General features: G+C 40.1%; 1 protein-coding gene across 2 annotated transcripts in view; it reads right to left on the reverse strand.

The window, feature by feature from the left end:
• DAB1 (DAB adaptor protein 1) overlaps positions 1-24,432 on the reverse strand; it is a 1,029,186-nt gene that overhangs the window by 724,707 nt on the left and 280,047 nt on the right. For both annotated transcript variants that reach the window (XM_036228292.1, XM_036228285.1), the window contains exon 3: positions 5,393-5,555. The gene's annotated coding sequence lies outside the window, so the exon portion shown is untranslated. The remainder of the gene's footprint in view (positions 1-5,392; positions 5,556-24,432) is intronic.

The raw sequence follows: 24,432 nt of genomic DNA on the forward strand, positions 1-24,432 counted from the left end.
TCTGACCTTTATGAAATCATCTGGTCTTCAGCTGGCTGTTCTCTCACTGGACTTGACACAATTCTAGGACATGGCTTGCATACACCTTTGGCTGTTCCCTCTTGACATACTTGGGATAATTCTCCCCAACCCAAGTCAGTCCTGGTCCAAAGCTATTCCTCTTTCTACTTTTTTTTAAAAATTTGATTTATTTTTTATATTTACAAAAGCTTTGCATACTCATCATGTTAGATTTAGAAAAAAAAAAATATAAAGAAGGAAATGAAAGCTTTCCTTATGTCTACCAGAAGAGAAATTCACTCCTAATTCTTAATATATCATCTTTAGCCTTTTTTTAGGTGTCTATGTCTACACACCTAAACATGTTTGCAATGAAATTGGAACTGATCGTATACAGACTTCTGAAGCCTACCTTCAGTCCATATGCCATTAAAAACACTAAAAATTTTTATAAATATGTTTTATTTAGTGACTACATTATTTGAATATAGAAAATTTCAGTAAAATATTTTCCTCAATTATGGAAATTTAGGTTGTTTGGCTTTTTCAAAATTGCAAGCAATGTGGAAATAAACTTGTTCAGAAATGGTTGTAATTTCTATTTTTAGTATAGAATACTAGGAAAGGAGTTCTGAGGTCAAAAGTTATGAAGTCATTTTAGGCTCTTCCAGATAATTTATGTTAAATTCTCACCAGTAGAATTCCATTCTACACTGGAAGTTCAGACAGATCATTTTTCCTGGAAGGTCTCCTTAAAGTGGTAGTAAAGGGAACTATTTTAGAAGATCTTACATTTGTTAGAATAGAAACTGAGTTTAAGAAATTATGTCAGGACAAGAGTGTATGTTTATCTAAGCTGGGAACATGGTTAAGCTATATTCCCAGGCCCCTTACAATTAAGTTGGGGTACAGGACTGAATTCTGGCCAATAGAATATGGGTGGGAGGGATGCATATCACCTCAAGAAATGGTCCCTAAAAATATCCAAAGCATAATCTTCCTCTCTTGCATTAAGAATAACAACACACACTTATTGTGTTAAATTTTATATTCGGAGGGGTTATTGGTTTAGGCAACTGGCATTACTTATCTTAACTAATACAGGAAGCATCTGATTTATGCAATGGTCCCCAAATCAAAAAGCTTCTGCTGGTTATTTGTGTATCCAGCTATGAATCTGCCTTTGACCAGCTTGGCTTTTCACAGAGGTGTGTGTGATCTGTAGCCCCTGACATCTAACCTAGTGTTTGACATAAAGTAGGGCTTACCTGTGTATGGACTCATGTTTATTTTTGGAATGAATGAAACCATACAAGAGCCTTGTCATTCCAACTGGCTGATACTTAAACAAGGTTTACTCTGCTACCTGAAGTGGACTGTTCATCAATTGGCCTCTGCTCCATACTGCATGTTAGTTCTTCACCTCCAGAACAAGTCCATTTCAACTACGCAGGGCATCTGTAAATTGTCTCTCCACAAGAAGACTCTAGTGGTGGGGACCACCCTTCAGAACAGGCCGTTGGTGTTTCTCATCTCCTGCTGATGCTAATTATAGTTTGCTAAATGTAAACTGGAGAAACAGCTCATCCACTCGAGAGTTCCAGAAATGGGCCTGTTGTCTTCACAGCACACTGGGAACAGAAAGCTATTCCTGCTTTTAAGTATTTTACCTTTTTTTTCCTCCCAATGTGTTTGGTAAACACAGAAAAGTATGCTTGTAGAAAAAGGTAAGAAGGAAATTGCAAATCTTTCCAACATTAGGACCTCTCTTTTAGTTGCTTGCTCTGAGGCAAAACTGGAGCATGAAGTGGAAATATGCAGAAGATACTATTGGGCTAGCACTGTGTTGACAGTCTGAGAACGCAATTATACAGCAAATTACATTGAAATAAGAAACTTGAGCTTCATTGAAGGGCCTCCATCCATGAGATCACCATGTTGTCATTTTGCCACACAACCATTCCTTTCTTCCATTACAGTGTCACTTGTTGAATCTTCTTTCTCTATTAAGATCTTTCTCTCCCTTTCAGGACCAAGAATCACCACCTTAGTGCAGCCTTCAGTGGTTTTATGTGTGATCTGTAGTTCCTATCATTTAATCAACCATCTCTATCTGAATGAATCCATCTTTCCTCTCTGTTGTCACAAGATGTAGCATGAGCATCCATGACACCAGTTTCAGTGTTTGGGGTGCAATTGTAAAATCTAGGCAACAAGACTGATGAGTCTCTAAGGTCTTTACAAGGTTCAAAACTTTATTTTTTGAATTCTTAGGAATAATTAAAAATATCATAGCACAATGGAAATACTGTGACTTTGACACCAGAAGAGTCTGAGAATTAACTTGGTTACTGCTAGCTGAATGATCTGGGCAGGATTTACTTTATGTGTTTGGGCCTCAGTTCCCCCACCTGTAAAATGACAGCAGTGCTGATATTACTTCAGAAGGCTGTGGAGTAAGTTAAATTAGGTTGTGCATGTGAAAGCACATTTTTAAAAAATGAAATAACAGTGTTTGTATTAGTTATATTAATAAAAAGCCTTGAGTGAGTCTCTCCCTACTCAGAGAATACTACCACCACCGCTGGGTTAAACATCTCGAAACACACAACTCAGATTCTCAGAATCATGTCCAATATTCCTCACTGCCTCCTGCTCTTTAGAATAAAAACCTTGCATTAAAAATCCCCAGGGACGCTAACACCACTAACACCTTTAGTAACACTTTCGTGGGCACCTACCTTGTGTTAAGTATTTCCTAGGCATTTGCCACGTAAATAGAAGGAAAGAATTAGACAGACTTAGGGTCACATCCTAGATTTGCAAGTGAATATTTATGTGATCTTGAGAAAATTGCTTCACTTTTTGAATCTTAGTTCCTTTGTCAATAAATCAACTATGATAGGGACAAAAATCCTACTATCAAGGATTGTTGTGAAAATTAAAATGTGACAACCCACTTAAAGCTTGCAGATGCAAATACCTGACATGTAGCAGGCACTCAACAAAAATTAGTCCCTTTCTCCTACTTCCCTTTCCTTTTGAGCACCGAGATTCTAGAATTCCACAATATAAACATTTATACAAATAAATAGATGTATGATAGATGATGGGTGGCTTCTAGGGAACCGATGACAGGGAAAGATTTTTCCAGACTCTCCATCCCAATATCACAATGGAGACCCTGCATGAGCCTTTCACCCACTGTGCTCATCACAATATTTTACAGTGAGCATTTAATTTTTTTTTATTAAAAAAAAAAGATTATTCTCAATGATGCATGTGATAAATACGCTGGCTTTAAACCTTTTAGAAATATTAAAGGTTTTACAGCTCAGTGTTTGACAGACTTGATTAATCCCTTCCACACAGAAATATTCAGGAAGATAACTGTAGTTGGGTTTTAAATTTCCAAGAGTGTTCTTTGATAAAGGGAAAGAAAAGGTAAAGAGCTTTTTAAAAGAGATTCTCATGCCACACAGAATAGACAAAGAATAGGAAAACCCCAGAAGGCTTCACAGTATGGTGGAGAGTCAGAAGCTGCAGTTGGGGTGAGGCGAGGGGAGAACAGTGCTTTAAAATCTCTCTCCTTTGGAGGAGTTTTCAAATGAAAGACACACACCAGCCTGACCGCAGGACATTAGTCTTCTCTGCTGGGTTCCAAAATGGATAACGTGGGAGGGGGCAGGGCATACCAATAGTAGTACACATTTCAGAGAGGAGTAAAAGAGAATGCACCATCACTCCTTTTCATAGTCCACCAGGACTGTCCACCAGCCTCCTGCCTGCTCCTTCAGCCAGCAGGGATATCTCCTGTACAGACCTCTCCAATCTCCAAGTAGAGTTTCAGCTTGTCTAAAGAACAGGAAATATGTTTGGCCTATTCCACCCACCCTCCATCAGCACCTACCCCAGCGTTTATGTATAACAAGTGCCTAATAAGCATTTGCTAAATGGATAGGGTTGGTGTTTAAGAAATCCTTCACGAAATGGTCTAATAACGTAAGTGGGGCAAAACCCTTACTTAAGAATGAAGCTTTAAAAATTACTAGCAGATTCCAGCTCCTTATGAATCGCATTCTACAAAAGCAAATGAGGCTTATAAACTAAACTGTTGAGACTTCTAAGTAAGTCCTCATTAGACATATTGAGCACTATATGCTCATTCTTGGTGACTGGGACATGGTTCCTAGCTCGACCACAATGCCTGGTAAAGGAGAGTTGTAATCACACAGGAGGTGCTATGATTGACATGTATATGGGAAGCCATGCAGGACAAAGGAAGGTACACCTAATCCAGCATTTTTTGTGATTTCTTTTTTTAAAAAATAGCCTTAAGAATGAGCGGCAGACACTTGACCTGAATACTAAAGGACAATGCAAAGGGAAACTGGGGAAGGATGCATACTTCCCAGTATTATGTATACAGTTTTTTGATGTGAACTTCCAGTTAAACTCCAAATGCAACACTTGCTCTGCTAATCAATCTCCACACAAAACCTCAAAGAATTAGCCCACTTTGTCTAATATTTTCTTTGACACCCAGGTCAATCTCTAACCCCTACTCCTACTTCATTTTTATGGAAGCATTTCCCAACACAAAACACTGACATATTTGCCATAAGGTATTATGGGGGCAAAGGTGTAATTCAATTATGTGACTTAATGAATTCAAATGGCTAATGTACAAGGATCTCAGGATGCCATCCAGCTTTCAACTGAAGGCGAATAATTGTTCCATAATTTCTTAATTCTCCCACAAGACAGTTTAAATTAAAGGATGTCAATTTACAAAGCCAGACTGCATTGTATTCTTAAATTGGGCCTGAAATAGCCACAAGATGAAGGGTAATAAGGCAGAGAGCAGAGCCCAGAGTGCCTGGTGCTGTGCAAAATTGTTTAATACGGTCAGACCCTTTAATCTTCATATCTATTGATGCAGAAAGCAGCATATTTCTGTCACTTATGATAAGAAACATTACTTTTTAAATTCCTTGGTGAGGCCTGCAGATCTTAGGCAGCCAAGATAGCAGGAATCTCTATTTCTGTGTCTGTGAACATTTCTTTTTTCCCTTAAATTGGTTTTATTCTAATCCATTTAGTCTCCAATCTAAGTCAGAGACAAGTAACCCTGAATGGAACCACACAGAACAAAGGCTTGTGCCTTTCAGTTCTCAGATTTTACTGGCTACCTCCTTGAATAAGTCAGTGATTAAACAATAAGTTTAATAAGTCAGCGTATTAACTATAGGGCAGGCGGCTAGTTCCAGAAAGTGAGAGAATTGAAACAGCTTTTGAGAAATACAAAATCATGTTCAAAGTGAAGAGTGCATGTTGGGGAGAAGGGAATTATTTGAACACTTTTCATAAAAGAATCAGGCATTTTACTCACGTGTGTCCTAGAAAATGGTTTGGTCAATGTGTCCAGGCTGGGTGGGGGTGACGATGGGGAAAGGAGGGCCACAATGTCTGGACTGAAGAAATTGGATGATGTTTTCCCAAGATTGCCAGGGCCACAAGTCAGGAATCGTCATGTAGAGACGTCAAAGACATAGCTGCAATAAAAGAAGTGTAGGTCAGTTCTGAAAGCAAAGCAGTGAAGGAGAAAGGAGGGTGAAGTACACAGTTGTCACAATGGAGTTTAGAGTGACTGGTTCAGGACGAAGTATCATTGTAAAGAGTACGTGATGCATGGAGGTGGGCCTGGGACACAGAGTTTGTAGGAACAGTGCTGGTGAAAACAAAAGGGACTTTGTCAGTGCCTCTATACCAAGTATTGTGCTAGACAATGTGGAGTGTACAAAGCATAAAACATTCATCAATCTTTATTTTAAGAATTTGGACTATATTCTGTATACACAGGCTAAAATTCAAAAGGTACAAATTAGACATTTTTCACTTGTGCAAATCTATCTGTTGAGTAAATCCCTACAAGTAGAATTATTGAGTAAAGAAAATATATCTTAAATTTTGATAGCATCAAATTACCGACAGAGGTTATATAATTTTACTCTCTTTAGCAATATGTGAAAGGATAACTTTCCCATACCTTCACCAACAAAGCCAATCACAGTTTTTTATTCAGAAAAACATGAGATAGAAGCATAATAATGACAATCAAAATGCTAATATTTAATGAATGATCATAGCATTTTAAGTACAATTTTTAGTCTCTATATGAATTAATTCATTTATTTCTAGCAGCAACTCACTGATGTAGGAACTATTATTATTGTCATTAAACAGATAAGGAAATACAAACACAGAGAACTTAAGAATCTTGTTCATGACCACAGCTATGAAGGGCAGAGCTGGGATTGTAACCCTGGCACCTGGCAGTTCTTCAAAGCCCAAACTCTTAATCATTAGCTCATATTCCAGGTGATGGGATGTTATCTTCGGCATATAACAGGTACATGCAAGTAGGAGGCACGAGTCGGGGGTTATGCACAGGAAATCAAACAGAGACCAGTTCTTTCCAACTTAATAAAAGTAGACATAGGCTCTTAACTGGGAAAATGTTCGGCGACAGTGACTGATAAGCAGAACTCTAAGAAGAACACACTGACATTTTTCTCATCCCTTTCACTATAAAAATTATTCTATAAATGTTCATGATGTGTTAGAAAGGTTAGAGCTACAAAAATGAATGTGTGGTGTTGTCAAATGAGCATGGTACTTTAAGTAACATAAACCTGTGTTCATATCCAAATTCCGCCACTCTTTAGCTGGATGACCTTAAGCAAGTTATATAACTTTTCTGAACCTCATTTTCTTCAAGTGAAAAAAAAATGAACCTAATAACCCCAGGAAGATTTTTATGATGGCTAAGTAATACCTATCATTAGTTGTAAATAATTTCTACCTACTTATTTGATCTTATTCTCTCTGCTTATCTTTACAGACCCTCTACTTCCATCAAGATAGTATATTTCCTTTTCTTAAACACAATGAAATTTTCCGGTCTGCTTGCTTTTCTGCATTCCATTCTTTCCTGCTGAAATATTCCCCTTGTCCTCAAGTCCTATCTGTTCGACCATTAGAACAGACTGGTCTGTAAATGCCACCAACTCTACCAAGTGTTTCTTGACCAATGCCCTCTGCAATAAATAACCCCTAAGTGGTTTAAATTCCTAAGTACTACTGAATTCCTAAGTATTATTGGACTCTACTAGTTTTAAGACATCAATCATCATAATACTAGCAGATAATAAATGTTTTACTATGTACCAGGCAAAGTTTTAAGCACTTTTTATATTTTCTATCTCAGTTAATCCTCTCCACATGTGATAGGTACTGTTATTATCCCTACTTAGACATAGTCATGAATGTCAGTCACTATTTGCACACCTTATCTGCACAGCTGGACTAAAAGCTCAAAAGGGCCAAGAGGCCATGAACATAACATTTAAACTTATAAGCTTTGCAGTCAAAGAACCTGAGTTCCAGTCTTGGTCCTGATAATACCAGCTGTGTGATATTTGGCAAGCTACTGAATATCTCCAGGCATCAATTTTAATGTGGAAAAGGGAATACTGATAATACCTATGTTGAAGAATCATTATAAGGTTTAACTGACTTTGCAGATATAAGAATTTGAAACAGCGTGTGGCAAATGGTGAACATTTAAATGTCAGCTTATATTATTATTTAAATAACTATACAGGTTTCCAACAAAAGGCTTGCTTCGCAACTTTGTGTTCCCTATTCCTTCTGCCTGTACTGCCTTTTCCCACCTTCACTCATCATTTCACTACCATGTGAAGAACTCATGGTCTAGGTCTCCAAGATCTAGTTCTAGTATCTCTTGCTCTGAAAAAAGAGTTCTTTGATGGCCCTCTCTCCAGGAAATTCTCCCTCAAGCTCACCTTCTATTACCTTACGCCCAATTCTCTTGTACCACTCATCTTACTGTGCTGCAATTCCTTATCATAATCCCTGCTCAGAACTACTATTGGCATCAGCTGAGTGCTCACTATTAAATGAATAAAAAGATGAAAAAATGAATATTCTAATGATGAGAGGAAAATTTACCAATTCTTAGCTCGCTAGTATATAATTCATTAAAAATAATCATTCAATATCTCAATCAAAGCTTAGAAAAGGAACTCTACTAAAACTAAATGTTTTATAACAATGGATGAGAGGTTCTGTGAGAGGCCCACTGCATTCGCCACACTGCCAAGCTATTGATGTTTTAGTGATAGACATTGCACAATGATAGATTTACCAGCAATTCACAAACTCAAAACATTAACAGACACATTGTCTGGCTGCTCAGATATAAGCAGAGTATTATGGAAGGAAAATAATAATTAACTCTTAAGGAGAGGGGCAAGTAAACATTCTATTAAAAGGGAAAAATATCTCAAATGAATATAATCTCCTTTCGCTACGTTATGAGCATTAAAATTAATGGTGTTGGTTTTTCTGTGGTTTGGACAGTCATTGTATTTAACAAGCTGAAGTTAACTTCACAGGGAAAAAGAAAATAAATTAAATGCGCCGGTGTCTCAGGAAACTTCATTTTCTGAGTGAATAGCCAAGTTGATGCACATCACCAGAATGTCTGACAATCAGTTTTCCATACTGGTGTGTTCTAAATGGGAAAGGAAGCCAACTCTTCATTTAAATTACATTGCAAATCACTTCTTGCCTGCTGAATGGCATTCAGCTGCAGTAGGTGGCTTTCACTGTAGGGCCCCAAAACACGACATTGGCTGATTAATGCTAATTTGAAATGTTTTCTTGGGGGCTGCCGATGAGCACACTATCTTGGTGAATGTGAGGCTGATGAAATTTTATGGTGGGTGACTGACTCAAAGGCCGACGATGTATTTGCCATCAGATAAAAATGCACATTCACAAACATACCAAGACAAGTCAATTATTCCCTGATTCACTATTCCCTGGGTCCCTTTGTATAAAGAAAACTATTTTTACTCCCCATCAGATGGATACACAGAATCATAGTAAACAAGCCCGATTCCACTGTTCTATATTTTATTTCCCAGGGCACCTTCTTTTGTGGAAGTCATTAGTTTTGGTCCTTTTGTTCTCGATTTATCAAAACAGACATTTTGCTAGTGAGCTAGCTCAGTTTTACTCCCAGGTGCAAAACAGTTAGGAGACACAATTTTGACCAACTGAAAAAATGAAATAAAACATGCTTTGTAATCTTTTTGTGGGTGATGGGGAATTTGTACTTCACTACCTTGATAACTGATATATGGTAAATACTAAAATCAATGTGTAATACTTATAATTCTTTCCCCTTTCCCCAGCTTAATAGTTCAAAGAAACAAATCAACCCATCCTTGTCTTTTGAATTACTCCCAATACAATGCACTCAAGTTAGATCATTCAAAAATAGAGAAATTGTTCAGAACCAATGTCTGAAAAAATTAACACGAGCCATCATATTTCATTTGTCAAATCAGCAATACTCTTCAGAAAATAACACTCAGTATGGGTTTCCTACCTTGGGGCGGGGGTGGGAGGGCAGTAACCCTGCTCCTGCTGCCCATTCACAGGCAGCATGCTCCCTTGACGTCGCTGTCACTGATAAAAATATGTGGTGCAGATTTGAGAGTGTTTGAACTCAGACAGTCTAGAATGAGATCCTAGCTCTAGCACTTGTGTTCCCTTCCTTTTACAAGCCGGAGTTTCCTCCCTGCAGGGTTGTTGTGAGGATGTGAGGTAAACTAAATAACTTGCAGTGCAGTGTCTGTCACATAGAAGACGTTCCATAAATGAGGGCTATTATTACGATGTCTTTAAAACAGAATCCCTTTCTGCATTTACCAATGTTTTCCTACCATACTACCATGATAACCTGTGAGTACTTGGGATATTGGTTATTAGTAGATCTAATGGAAAAATTTACATATGCATAAATAGTCAGTGTGCCATAAGACCATGTTTTCCATTGTGTGTGTTCAAGTCAATGTATTTGAATAGCTGAAAGCTAATTTCCACATGAGTCTTTGACCTTTCAGATTACTGAATGGACTACTCTCAAGTGACAGTATCTTTTTTGTACCTGACACTGATTTGCAAAATTAGATGTCCAGAAGGCTAGAACATAATTTTTATGAACAAGACACCAGTGTAACAAGCCTGAGAATATCTCGTTGAACTTGACTATAGCAAAGTCTTAGTAGCGGCCATTAAACAATTGGCCTTCTGCCATCATGGGTTTGCAGAACAGCTCAGGACCTTTAGCAGGGGAGTCATGGACATAGGCCTCTTTGAGAAGGTTCCCAGGCCATAGTTAGTATACGAGGTGTTCTAAACACAGAGTGAAGCAATGGTTCACAGACTGCATATTTGAGTCACCTGGGGAACTTTAAAAATTACTGAAATTCAGGCTCTACCAGACCTAGTGAATCAGTCTCTGGGATAGAGCCTGCACATTGAAAAGGTTTTACAAACTTTCCAGGTTATTTCAATATGTAGCCTGGGTTGGGGGGTGGGGAATATCACTGCAGAAAAGAAATGTTTTGATTGGCTGATGGTCTTTAAAAGTGGTGGTCTTTCTTATCAAAAGGCGGCTAAAAAGTGTGGAAGCAACAACTGAAAAAACAGAACACGTGAAAGAGGAGATAGAGAGCAGGAAGAATGGAATGGATCTCATGGTGGGAGAAGGAGGGGAAAGTGGTAATTAAAGCAGAGGTGGTGCTGCCCTGAGGGTCTTGCTGATGGGAGCTGGAGCAGGTCTGATTTGGGGGAGGAAGACCTCACAGGAGCCATGGACATACACACCCTCTATTTAGCCTTTGAGCGGGTGATACTACTCTTTGGGGAAGGGGTGACTGGGGAGGGGGTGTGTGGGTAAATTGAAGAAAGTCACTTCTGCTGCAGGTCTATGGCCTCAGTTCAACAGTTTAGAAACCTGTAATCAACATCTACTGTGTGCCAGGAATTGCCCAGATGCCTAGGATTCAGAGTTATACCGGAAAGGGCCCCAACTTTGAGGAACTGACTGTCTAATGAGGAGAGAATGGCAAGTAAAGAATCTATTGCACTATATCGTTGTGCGTGTTGGAATGCAGGAATGCTAAGGAAGCACAGGCAGGGCTGTCAGTTGAGACTCTCTGAGTGGCATGGGGTAAAGGTAAACAACTGTGGACTTGAGACAACTGCTTTGAGTTTAAGCTCACGCCCACTCTTTACTATTTTGTGACCCTGGGTAAGGTACTTAACCTCTCTGTGCTTGATTTTCCTCTGTATAAAACAAAAGATTAACCCTCAGCTACCTGATAACTTTGCTTACATGGAATGGCTCATTCTGTAAGGGATCTGGGGAACTTTACTGTTGCTATAAGCCAACAGACGGCTAGAGACTTTAGACAAAGATGAAAGAACATCATTTCTGGGATCCAACAGGACATTTTGTCCCCAAACCCTTGTATAGTGGAAACAATACCAAATGCTCATTGAGTGTGTTGCAAGAAATCTCTAGGCAGGTAAGAATATAAGGTTTTCAATCGGGCTGTCTTTGGAAAACTGAGCCAGAGAAAAAGTTTTGAAAGAGGTTACGCAAAGAACTTCTAAAGAGCAGCTTTTTTAACTTAGTCATACGAGCTTAAAGACTTGGGTCCTCTGCCTTCCTCACTTCTCAGGTTCAGACGTACTCTCCTGAGTCAACTTCTAGTAATCCTGAAGCTCAGGGGTCCCCAACACCTGGGCCGCAGACCAGTACTGGTCGTGGCCTGTTAGGAAAGCCTCATCTGTACTTGCAGCTGCTCCCCAGGTCTAGAATCACCGCCTCAGCTCCACCTCAGCTCCACCGCAGATAATCAGGCATTAGATTGTCACAGGAGCACCAGGTTGGGGACCACTACTGAAGTTCATTTCCTCCTCTCTACATTCGCTGCCTTGAAGTCTCGTCGTTTCTTTCAGGGCAGTTGGCCTCCATCTCTATTCTTTCCTCTCCTCACTCTTGCCTTCACATGGCCACCATATTGAACTTTCTCAAATAAAATCTGATGGCAGGCATAGCTTCACTGCTGCAATCCCACCAATGGATGAGGGTCAGCCCCCCTCCTGTGGCCTGGCTTCTACACACCTCCCCTCTTCTCCCACCACATTCTGTCTCAAACTCCATAGTCCCACCACACGGACCTGCAAGGCCTTTTCCTACATGTTGCCTCTTCAGGTATATGCAGCCGGGGCCCAGACACTATTTTACAACAATGTTTCTCAATTCAAAAGCTTAGTTTCAAAAAATTACCTGGAAATCATGTTAAAATGCAGGTTCTGATTCAGTAGGTCTGGGGTGGGGACCTGAGATTCTGCAACCTTAAGAAGCCCCCAAATGATGCTGATGCTGCTGGAGCAGGAACCACACTTTGAGTACCAAGTTCTGCTATGAATTACAGTGGAAACCTCCCCCTACATAACCTCGCCTCATTCACCCTCCCTAATCAGGTACATATGATGGACTTTACTTGCAATCAGATGATGATAATAATTGCAATTAATATACATTGAGTGCGCACCAGGAACAAGGTACTGTTCTAAGTGCTTTTCATCTATTAACTCATTTAATCAGCACTACCCTATGAAGTAGGTTACTATTAGCATTACCACTTTTATTCTATACATAGGAAAATCAAGCAAGTACCTTACCTAGGGTCACTCAATGGTAAAGAGTGGAGGTGGGCTTAAACTCAGAGCAGCTGTCTCTTGAATCCGCACTTTTTTACCTTTACCTTATGCTACTCAGAGTCTCTGCCTGTGCTTCCTTAGCTCTTTTTGCATTCCTACATTCCAACAAGCACAACGATATAGTGCAATAGACTCCTTACTTGCCATTCTCTCCCCATTAGACAGTCGATTCCTCAAAACCAGGGCCCTTTCCGGTATAACTCTGAATCCTAGGCATTCGGGCAATTCCTGGCACATAGTAGATGTTAATTACAGATTCCTAAACTATTGAACTATATAAACATTCACAGAAGTTTGCAACTTTTCCATCCCTCTCTGACAAAGATTAGGCAGTGGTTTTCAAACTTTAGTTATATCAGAACCACGTGGAGGGCTTGTTAAAACACTGATGGCTGGGCCCCACCCCCAGCACGTGCTTCAGTAGGCTTAGGGAGGCACATGAAAACCTGCATTTCTAACAAGCTCCCAGGTGACAATGATGCTGCCACTCTGAGGACTACACTCTGAGAACCACTATTTTATTTACCCCTCTTAGTCTCAGTTTTTTTCACGAAGGATCCTTAGGTACTGAACAGCATGTCCTGATATGGGAATCTTTCCTCTCCAATTCGGGATCGTGAAGAAAGTATAAAATAAATATCATAGTGTAAGGACAACACAGACACTGTTTTTACTTTCTAGGGGGAAAAATAGAGAAGTCCAGTGAATTAGCAAATGACATTTTAAGCAGAAACCAAAATCAAATGTGAATTTAATTCTACACATTCTAGAGGCGACTAAATCAACCTCTGGTGTACGGTGTACTTTTCACTCAGCGTCTCTGTGTCAGGCACTCAGGTTACAGTGAGAGCCAGACAGGCCTGGCAAGCCACTAGCAAACATAAAAAGAAATAATAAAACAGATCAGAAAATGTTCTAATAAAAAATAAAGTGTGCTAAAAGAGAAAATAATGAGGGAGGCTCGTGTCCATTTTAGGGAGGTCGCTGTGCAGGCCTCTCTAAGGAAGTGATATCTTACACTGAGCCCACAAGAATGCAAGAATGAAGAAATGTCAACCTTGGGAATAGCTGGGAAAGAACGTTCCAGATGGAGGGAACCACACAGGTAAACACCCTGGTCTCAGAAAAAGTTTGGCGTGTTTTAGGAACCTGAAGGAGGCCAGGGTGTGTGGAGCATTGGTACGAGGTGGGCCTTGTACTGCATGGGAAGAGTCTGGATTGCATGTTCAGGGCCAACAGGAAAAAACTAGAAGGGTCTCAGAAGAAGAGTATCATATCTGATTTGCATTTGAAAAAGATCACTTTGGCTGCCCTGTGGGAAAAAGTTTCTAAGAGGCAACACCAAAAGAGGAGGATCAGCAGTCCAGAGTTAATTTTATTATGTGATGTGCTGCGTGAAACAACGAAGGGTTCAGGGGTGGGGCTAGGAGTGGTGCGGGGTAAGAGGGGGTGGGGGAGAGCGAGGAGAGGTTTATCAGCGGCACCAATTAAAACTTTACAGCCTGTTCAAATAATCCAATCGCATCACACTGTTTAAAGGAAACAGATGTATATCAGTCTGGGCTAATTGTAGCTCGTTGCTGCAACGCAGACCTCCAGCTCATTGGAAAAGTCCATGGCAGGCTTGCGTTGCAAGCATCTTTAATAGAATGACTACATATTATCCCCAGAAGGAAAGGTTTGAAGACAATGGTGGCCTTTTGAGAGGTGAAAAAAAGTGGGTAGTGAAGCAGTATTTTTTCCTTAAAAAATAAGTCCTTTTCAAATTACGAATGAAATTTAATTGTATGAATGACTGTCAATAACAGTGGCCAACACTTACACAGTGTCCACACCCCAAGCCCTGTTGTCCTAAGCAGTGATGCATATTTACTCCTTCAGTTCACATGATGCACCCATGAGGTAGGCACTAAGATTTCATCATTCTCTTTTGACAGGCGAGGCAGCTGAGCAACAGAAAGGGTAAGTAATTTGCCCAAGGTCACACAGCTGATAGTGAAACAGGTTTCAAACCAGGCAGTCTGGCTCCAGAGTCACGGCCTTACCCATGTATTCCTAACATGTCATAGAGCAATATAGTTCTGGTGATGACCTGACACCAGATACTGAGCTTCACGACCATTGTTATGGAGTAAAGAAAAGAGAAGAAATCAGAGACAGCAAAATTCTGAGGGAGTGTCTTCATACCAATAACATATGCAAACACAAAAATGCATACTGCTATTTTTTTAAAAGACTGCAGAACCTCAACAAAATTTTATATAGCTTTATATTCTGTGGAGGAATTACTAAAACTTGGTTTTCCTAAAATAAGGGCGAGAACATTTCAGAGGAAAGCATGCATGTAGCTATACCAACTACTAACCCCAAATCTTGGTGGATGTATGAGCCCATAAATCTCCTGGCTGGCAGCAGAGATGAGACCTAATAAACCCTGGTATTGCCAGACCCAAGGACAGTGTCTGGCACACAATACATGGAACAGAACTGGCAGAGATGATCAAATTCCTTGAAGTCCCTGCTTTATGGCTTACTAGCCGTGCCACTTTGATCATGTTGCTTAACCCTTCTGGGTCTCAGTTTCTCCATGTGTAAACTAAGCATGATATAATCTACCCTGCATCATTATCATGTATATGGGATGGAGAGTAAAGATCCTGGATTTGTACTTAGTCCGGGATACATACTAAGTGGTAACTGCTAATAATATCATTATTAATATTACTACCAGTACCATTATTACATGCTTATAGACTTGAAAACTAGCATTAAAGCCAAACAAGTTGGAAAAAAAAGTTTTATCATAAAAGCATGATTTCACTCAAGTTTTTGATAAATATTTTATAGGAAATATATTCGGTGCCACTTAACAGAAAATACTGGACCAAAATGACTTGATAGAGAAATCTGAGAGATGGTTCAGTGTGGTGGTTAAAGGGATGGACTCTGGACCAAACCCCATCTTCGCCACTTATTATCTATGCGATCCCAGGCAAGTTACATCACATCTCTGACTCTCAGTTCTCTCATCTGTAAAATGGGAGTGTGAATAGTAACCTGCCTCGTGGAATTGGTGAGTATGAGATAATGTGCGTACGGCATTTAGAAATGCCTTACACTATGTGAGCACTCATACTGTTTAGGGAAGCACATGAAAACTTGAATTTCCGACAAGCTCCCAGTTCACAATGATGCTGCTACTCTGAGGCAGGCCCCTCATAGTCTCGGATTTCTTTCACGAAGGATCCTAAGGTATTCAGCAACATGTCATATTTCATAATTGTTAACTATTGTGATTATTATTTTTTTTCACTGTGTGTGTGTGTGTTTAAGGCAAAATAGGGGAACTAGTGAAAACATGAATCACTGGACTCAGGGTTTGTGTCTGCATGTGGCTAACAATGAAACCAACTCCAAAGGAGAGAGAGACATTGCCCTTCTCATTATATGACAGCACTGGGCAATTCAGAGATGCTGTCTGGCAATCCTAAAAGCTAAAGCCTGGCTATTTAATGACTTACAGAAACAACAAAAAAGAGGAACAATCATTTGATGCTTAAAAGTTACACCGAATGAAAGAAAAGGTTTGAGTGTGTAAAAAAGTATTGTTCCATTCCTAAAGGCAATTAGTATAATCAGGATAGATACAGCACAGCATGCTAGCATATCCTGGAAATCCTTTTTCTGTTCTATCAAAGGATAATATATATTTTCACCTTCAGAAAGGTTAGGTAATTATAAATGTATTCTCCTTACTCATAATATTTTAAGCAAGTAATTGTTGCCCATGGGAAAATGTTTAATTATTTCTGATGAACAGTTGTGGCACTGAAACAAGAGAACATGACAGGCAGAGTGTGGAAACCACGGTCCAATTCTTAATTGTGTGGGAATCTTGTCTTTTCATTGTGGGAAAAAGACCTCATTGATTTTTCTCTCGATTGATTTCACCAAATTTTTAGTTTAGCAACAATGAGTCTCTCCAATTACAGCATCTCAATCTTCTTGGCTAGAGCCTGTCTCATGACTTCCAGACACCTCTCGCCTTTTAGGATTAGGCTGTCTATCTAGTCCTCTTTCACGGACGCTACACCTCATAACTGTACTCCTCTTCCCCTGGGACAATATTTTTAAGGAGATATGGAGATGGCAAGAGAATGCAGCTTTGGGATTACACAGACAGAGGGAGGAGCCATGTCTCACTCTTTGTATAAAATGGAGAACTTTAGAGGAGGTGGGGCTTTGTGCACCTTGTAGATGAGAAGCGCCCCATTATGGATGGTTCATGTTATGAATGGGAAACACAAGACCCAGCTGGGCGAAGTGGCTTACCTGAAGCTACACGGTAAAAGCAGGTCTTAAAAGAAGAGCTTCTAACTCCAAATCCAGTTTTTGTGGGGGAAGGAAAAGAGAAGCAGGTTGAATTGGGAAGAGCAAAGATTTCAGTCCCTGTGGATTAAAAGTAGAGTTGACATGAGAATCCGAGAACAGGCCCTGCAGAAAGGAATGGGTTCCCAGGAAACTGACACAAAGGAGCTGAAGGGGTAACTGGCAGGGGACTGACTACGGACAAGCCCCGTTAGGCTCCCTCACCTGCCGCTGGCACCTACGGCATCACCACTCAGGGCAGCAGAGAAAGACTAAAGAACAAGCAGCTTTGGAATCACACAAACCTGACTTCAAATCTGCCTTTTCCTAACAATGCAGTGCAGCAGGCATTGCTATCACAGTTTACATATTTAGGAAACTGAGGCTCAGACAAGACAAGGGGCTTTCCTAAGAGAGTGTGACTGGGACTTTAACCGGTCTCATTTTCGTGCCTACCACTACCAGGAGCTGGGATATTTCTATGTTTTGTTTGTTTGTTTGTTTGTTTACATTTACAAAGTAATAGTAACTCTAAAACTGGTCATTTTGTACCATAATTTTTAATTTACTTGTATATTAGAAATTGCTTGCAGACATTATGGTATTAGTCAATTTGTCTTAAAAGAATTTTTTTAAAAAGGTAATTGTAGATTCACATAAAGTTGTGAAAAATAAAGGTGAGGTCCCATATGTATAACAGTCAACTTTTTGATGAAGGTTTTACATCAAATATGAAAGACTTTGGATTAACGGGACTTAAAAAATGGATAAATAATGTCAGGCAGCAAATATAGTGGTTAATTCTGTAGACATTAAAGCTCTATTGCCTGAGTTCAAATCCCAGCACCACCATTTCTCAGCTTTATGTTCCCTGGTGACTTACTCGGCCATTTTGTATCCACACTTATGAAAAAAGGAAGCACATAGCCACCTGCTTATAGGATTGTCCTGGAATTAAATGAGTTAATACACACAGGTGCTTAGAACAAATAACCAGCTGACCTTTGATATTCCTGGCATGTATCCACTTTTGTGTGTATACTAACTCAGAAAACAAACTCAAATCTTTTTTCACCTATTCTATGCCCTTTGAGGGTAAAGTTTGTCCCAGAGACTGGAAATAGAGGTATAGTTATTTTGTTTTAACCTAAATAACATTTGCTTAATTGTTTTGTTCATCCATATCATCAATAAATGGGTTCTTTCATATGTATAAAATTCAATTTTTTTTTATACCAGATTTCCGTGCTTTGGGGAAAGATATTCAAAGACACCAGCAGTTTCTCGCAAACGTGTGAATTTTATTCCTTTCTTTTGTGAAGTCTCGAATAGAGAGTGCGTGATAAAAAAAAAATTCCTCATGCACTAGAAGCTATTTTCTAATTTCATCTATGTGTGAAGTTTATGTGTTCTAAACCAACAGGGATGGAGATTGCGTCTGGATCCTGCAGGCAAAATGAACTGTATGATCTGACTACAGTGTTAGATGCGGCAAGTCCTTGGAAAATCCTCTCATTTTGTCCTGTTCAGGAAATACCTCTCTAAAGAACACAGGCAGTGTTTATATCTGTTTTAGAGAGAGGTAAATAATAAGGGCAGATGAAGGTTTAACAGAGCAAAGGGGAAAGCAGTTAAAGGTGTCTTAAGTGTGCCCGGCTTTAACTCTCCCCACCCCAACCCCTGCTTCTTACCCCTGAACCACTCACACACACAAACCACCATCTCTCCATCATCGTTACTACCATCCAAAAAGGCGACCAGAAAACATAAAATGACCATTACATGCTAATTTGCACAAAACCACTTAAGGAGTAAACAATAGGAAAAAAACATTCTTCGGAACCCTCATGATACTTTCATTCGACCTTTAACTCTTATCCAATGCACAGCATTTGTCTCATGATCCTGCTCCCTGAATAGACTAAAATATCTGCCTCTGGACACTCCATGCCTGGCACTGAGTTTCTCTCAGTGGCTACTCAGGAAATACAACTCCCATGGAATTGAATGCAATGCCACCCCTCAGCCCCCTCACGTGTGCTTTCTATCCTGGACTATCCTGCCAGCTTCCAGAAGTCCTGTCTTTCAAAGGCAGTTTTATAAAAGGTGGTGTTGAGCTAAGGTTGGGGATAAATGCCACCGAACTCAGGCTCATGGCAGTTATCAGGGAAAATTGCAGGCACTGGGCTAGTGGGTTGGAGGCAGTCTCCCATGGAGAGGTGGCACTTGGGCTGTGTACTGTAGGATGATGTTAGGTGGTCCTGAAGAAGACCTCAGTTCCCTGATGCCTCTTTATTTGGGAGTGGGGACAGAAATCACCAGACCACTTTGGGAAAACCCAAACTTTGTTATCAGGGTGTCGGCCTCACAAGAATGAGAAATGCTCTGCTCTAAGATGCCAGCCAGTCCCCAGGGAATCTGCATAGCTGACAAGGCCAGGCAACTTTAGCAAAGCTGCAAGGGTCACTCTGAGGATACACTGGCTTGCCTCTCCTCAAGGAAATACTATGCTTTCTTCACAAGGTTTCAGACCTTTGTCCATATAATCAACCAGGGTCAGCGGTTAAGTCCTTCCCCTGCTCCATGCAGAAGGAGACTGTTTATGACGGTCTTTTTAATGACATTCCTTCCTTCAGAGCCCTTCCCTGCCACCCCAGTTAGCCTGTATTATGCTCCCAATAGCAGCTCATACACCCCAGTTAGCCTGTATTATGCTCCCAATAGCAGCTCAGTGCATTTGTAACCACTTGGTCAATCAAATGCCCCTCTTCTTTGCTAGATTACCAGTTCCTTGGGAGCAGGGGCTGTATTTTTCGGTTCACCGTCACATTCCTTGAACCTAGCACAGCCCTGCTACACAGTAGGTGTCTAACAAACACTTTTTGAATAAGTAGCTGACAATGAGACAAAGTGCTTTTTATATGAGTTAACTATTTCATTTAGTTCTCACATGATTCATAGGAAAGAAAATTATTATCTAATTTTTACCAATGAGGAAAACTAGAGATTAAACAGGTTAAGATGCTTAGTAGCAAGGTTGAGAGTTAGCCAAGCTGGGACCATCCAGTCCAATTCTCCTGCTACAATATTACGTGACCTTCCTCTTTGCTCTTTAAATTCTTTCTTTATTGGCCTAACTCCCAAAGATAAACTTAGAATCACTAGCACCCTCCATCCCCCACACTTGCTGTGGGATCCCAATTAATAACTGCAAAAAGCATTTGCTATTGTTCTGAGGAGCTGGGAAATCGATGTGTTCATTAGCAAGTTCCCCCGCCCTGCAATCAGCTAGGAAGATGAGGTGCTGGGGCCTGTTCTCTGTGTTTCTCTTCAACCATCTGTGACTAAAACTGTTCTTTGAAATTCACTCTTCTCCAATTCTCACAATTATAATTTCATCTCATCTTTACCTCCCTTCCCCACACTAACACCCCCACCCGTGCAAATAAAACCCCAGAACCCCATCCCACCCTGATGATCTGCTCCTCTTTCTCAGACCCTCCCTAGTTAGCAGGAAAGGGGCCTACAACAGTAGGCAGCTTTAGGTCTCAGATTTTTGCTTAAAAGGAAAGAAGGCTTTCATCATCAGTGCTCCCAGTCTGTCAGGCGCTGTGTTCATGGCTTGTTAGTTCAGACACTCCAAAGAGAAGGCAGATGAGTGAGATTCAGACAGAGGCTAAATTGGAGGCCTCAGAACCCCAGCTCCTTTTGCCCCTTCTGCTCAGAGCCAACCCCATTTCCTGGGGTGCAGGCTGATGGGCCAGTGGCCAGACTAAATCAAATCCCAAATGATATGCGTTTTGGAGAATCCATTATACATATATTGAACTTGGTCTGCATAGGATCAGCCACCAGGGACAGTAAAACACTCTTTTTATTTAAAACCAAATTTAAACCTACTTAAAAGTTGCAATTAAACACAACGAACACCTGAATACTCTTTACCTAGACTCACCAACTCTTAATATTTTGCCACATTTGTCTTAATCTCTTTCCTTCGTACTTTTTCTTTTTCTTTTCCTTAAATCATTTGAGAGTAAGTTGGCAACGCCAAGACCCTTTAATCCTAAATTCTTTAGCATATATCTTCTAAGAACAAGGACATTTTCCTGAATAACCACAAAACTAGGATCTGACTCGGTACATTAGAAAACTGTTATCTAATATAGTCCATATTCAGATGCCCACGAGTGTCCCAATAATATCCTTTCAATATTTCTTTCCTATATTGGATTTAATCAAGACTCAGATGTTGCATTTAATTGCCGTTTCCTGTTAGCCAATAATGTGAAACTGGTCCTCAGCCCATTTTTTTTTATGACATTGACACTTTTGAATAGCCAGTTGTTCTTCAGAATAATCCTCAATTTGAGTCATATGATTCCAATTAGCCCCATCATTGGTGACATTAAATTTATCATATGATTAATATGGTGCTCACCAGATTTCTTCATTGTAATAGTACCTTTTCCCCCATGTAATTAATCAGTACTCTGTGAAATGCTATATGAGAACGTATAAATATCCTTTTCCCAAACAACATTCAATACAATGGTTTAAGCATCTGTTGTCACTTAAATAATACCTGATATACCAGTGATTGCAAAATAGTAGATTTCTAATTCCACTGTTCCTCTTACATTAGTTGGTTTCTTCTATAAAAAAGAGGTTTACCTCTTCCTCTCCAATTTTTAGTATCGCTTAAGACTCATAGATTTTTTTTGTATTATTCAGTGTATTAGAATCCATTGCTATCATTATTCTTTCTGTTGCTCCAATTGAATATCTTAAAGGAGAAAATATTAAGTCTTCTATCTCCTTTCCATCTTTTTTCTTCTCAACTTTAACCAGGTGAGGCTTCCTGATCCCTCCTATTCCCTGATGACCTTTATTCCTGACAGGGAAAACTGAGAAGTCACATAGAGGAATTTAAAACTGTATCATGATTCCTATTTTCATGCAGAGCTCCATGTGGGATGGGGTCACGTCTCACTGCTGTATCCCTAGCACCCGACATGGTGCCTGGCAGGTAGTAGGTGCTCACCAGTTGTTGTGGAATGCAGCCCAGGAAGGATTGCTTCAACCAAAAACAAAGTGACAGCTCAGAATCTCTGATAATCTATCAGAGGATAGGGAAGGAAGATTTACCTTTCTAGACTACTTAGAATGAGCCAAGCCCATGATAAACTTAGCAAAAAAAACAAACAAAAAACAGATATATTAGCTTGGACTTCTACATGAGATGTGAATACATTTATCTGCTGTTTCTAAGCCAGTTATCCTGGGTCTGACATGTGCAGCTGAATTTATATCCTGGATAATACATTACCCATTGTATGTTATGATCTAGTCGTGATGGCTGCTTCTGGTTCCCTGAACACACTACTCCAGTGCTTGTCAAAGGAATCACCTAGGAGTCTTAAAATACAGATTCTGATTGGTGGGTCTGGACTGGGGACAGAGACTCTGCATTTCTAACAAGCTCCCAGATGAGGTCAATGCTGTTGGTCTGAAGACCACACCACACTATTTTAATAATAAGGCACTATTCTGTTTTATAGCTATATGCATTTGCAAATGTTCATTTTGCCTAAAATCCTTGCCTCTTCTTGTGTAACTAGAAAATTCTTATTCTTTAAAACCTTGCTCAAGGTCCTCTCACCTTTCATTTGCCAGTTGGTTTGTGAGCACCTACTACTCTGTGCCATCACAGGTCCTGGGAGCCATGACCGTACAAGGTAAGTGAGGTCTGTGCTCTCAGAAATCTCTAACTCTTGTAGAGACTATAAAATAAGCAACAAAATAAACCAACACAAAAATTGAAATTTGTGGTAAGTACCAGGGAAAATGAAGAGGGAGAATGACAAGGGAAGGGACACTCCCCTGGGCACTTGGTAGGGAGCGCCTTTCAAAGAGGAAGATAATAGAGCTGAGATCTGAAAAAAGAGAAGTCTGCCCCACGAATGGTGGGAGGGAGGGAAGAGCATTCCAGGCAGCTGAAGGAACAGGGCAAAGCCCCAGAGTTTGTAAAGTTAAAGGGCTTAAAGTAGGTATAGCTTAAGGACAGTGAGTGATAGAGAGCTCTGAGCAGGTAAGAGGAATCAAGGGCTAATGTAGGACCTTTGGTCATGGTAATATATTAGAATTTCATTGTAAATAAAATGGGAAATCACTGGCGAGTTTTTAAGCCCAGCAAAGATAGGATTTAATTTATGTTTTAAAAGATCACTCTGGCTCCTCTATGAAAAATGTATGGTAATGATAGCTAATGATAACAAGCTAACATTTATTGATTGTGCTTATTATATATCAGGCATTGCTCTGAGCACTTATGTGTGTTAACTCAGTGCTTACAATAACCGCATGAAATAGGTACTATTCTTATTCTCATTTTATAGATAAAGAAACTGAGACCAAAAAAAAAAAAAAAAAGCATTAATAAACTTATCTAAGTCATTATGTCTAGTATATGCTGGAGTTAAGATTTGAACCCAGGCAGTTTGGCTCCATAATCCTTGTACTGACCCACTATGCGCTACCACAAGAGAAAGCATGGAAATAGAGAGATTCATTAGGAGGAACTTACAGTAGTCAAGGTGAAGGGATGTTGCTGACTTGGTCTAGAGCAGTGATTGCCAAAGTTGGAAGAGGTGGACAAATTTAAAAATTACTTGGGGGTCGAAAGTGGGAGTAAAGAGAGGGTGGAAGGGTGAGGAGCCTCCAAGAATGGTTTCTAAAGCGTTGGGCTTCTAGCAGGTCAGTCATGTGTTCATGAGGTGAGATGGGGAAGGCTGGGAAAGAAACACATTTGATGGGAAATCAAAAGCTATGCTTTAAAAATATAAATTTTGAGATGATTAATGAACATATAAGTGGAGAGGCAATGACAAGTAAGCATGAGTGCAGAGTTCAGAGTGGAGGTCTGGGTTAGAGATGCCAATGTGGGAGTCACCAGCATGAGTGGGGCATTCACCGCCACTGGAACGAGTGTATCTGGAGAAGAAAGGAAGGTTCAGTAGTAAATCTGGTGCTCCCTAACACACGGAGATTGGCAAGAGGAAGAGAAGCCACAAAAACGGATAAAAATACAGTGGCCAGAGAAGTAGGAGGAAAAGCAGGAGGGTGTGGTATTAGAGAAGCCAAGACAGATGAATGAATGTATATAGAAGAGTGGGCTGAATGGTCCTGGGCAGTTAAGTAAGAGGCAGGCAGAGAAGAATCCATAAGTATGGCTTTGTGGATGCTATAGAGTCTGCCATTGCCTGAAAACATTCCACTCACTCTTCTTCCTTTGGAATGGTATCCCCATTGGGGCACAATGCTGTTTACAATAAAGATCTCATTTCCAAATCTCTTTTATAGCTGAGTATGTCCATAAAGCCAGGTTCTGTA

Source organism: Rousettus aegyptiacus, unplaced genomic scaffold (assembly GCF_014176215.1).
Source record: "Rousettus aegyptiacus isolate mRouAeg1 unplaced genomic scaffold, mRouAeg1.p scaffold_m13_p_1, whole genome shotgun sequence".
Taxonomy (NCBI): domain Eukaryota; kingdom Metazoa; phylum Chordata; class Mammalia; order Chiroptera; family Pteropodidae; genus Rousettus; species Rousettus aegyptiacus.